Source organism: Echinops telfairi, unplaced genomic scaffold, assembly GCF_000313985.2.
Source record: "Echinops telfairi isolate 266 unplaced genomic scaffold, ASM31398v2 ScPeMD7_70;HRSCAF=299, whole genome shotgun sequence".
Lineage (NCBI taxonomy): Eukaryota > Metazoa > Chordata > Mammalia > Afrosoricida > Tenrecidae > Echinops > Echinops telfairi.
In genome coordinates, this window is record NW_022103968.1 from 61,410,174 (window position 1) to 61,411,261 (window position 1,088).

The following is a 1,088-nucleotide window of genomic DNA, read 5'->3' on the forward strand; positions in this document are numbered from 1 at the left end:
CTGGAGCTTCCCTTTGAGCAAAGACGATTGTGGCATCTGCATGTTCCGGGTTAAGAAGCCTTTGTTCAATCCAGACGCCACATTCTCCTCCATGTAGTCCAGCTTCTCGGATGATGTGCTCAGCACACAGATGGAACACGTATGGTGAGAGGCTACAACCCTGATGCACACCTTTCCTGATTTTAAACCACATAGCATTCCCTTACACTGCTTGCACTGCCTCTTGATCCATTTACAGCTCTGCATGAGCACGATGTGGTGTCCGGGGGTTCCCATGCTTCTCAAGGCTATCCATAGTTTGTTATGGTCCACACAGTTCAATGCTTTAGCACGGTTGGTAAAACCCAACTCAACACCTTTCTGGTATTCTCTGCTTTCAGCCAAGAACCATCTGACATCATTAATTCTATCTCTTATTCCATATCCTCTTCTGAATCTGGCCTTAACCTGTGCTAGCTCCATATCAATCTACTGCTGCAACTATTATTGGATGATCTTGAGAAAAATTTTACTTGCATGTGATATCAATGATATTGTTCTACTATTTGAGCATCTTTGGAATGAGCACAAATATGGCTCTCTTCCACTTAGTTAGCCAAGTAGCTGTGTTCCAAATTTCCTGGAATAGACAAGTAAGTGCTTGTCTTCAGCAGCTTGTTGAAACATCCCAACTGGTATTCCATCAATTCCTGGAGCCTTGTTTTTGGCTAATGCTTCCAGTGCAGCTTGGATGTCGTCCTTCAGTACCATTGATTCTTGATCATATGCAACCTCTTGAAGTGGTTGAATGTCACCTAGCTCTTTTTGGTATAGTGACTCTGTGCATTCTTTCCATGTTCTCTGATGCCTCCTGCATCAGTCAATATTTTGCCCACAGAACCTTTCAATATTACAACTTGAGGCTTAAGTTTCTTCTTTAGGGCTTTCAGTGTAAGAAATTCTCCATGTGCTCTTCCTTTTTGTGGTTCTAACTCTCGTGCTTTGAGCATTTCATTATAATATTTTACTTTGTCTTCTCAAGCTGCCCTTCGAGATTTTCCGTTCAGCTCTTTGGCTTCATCATTTCTTCCATGTTCCTATCTACTCTG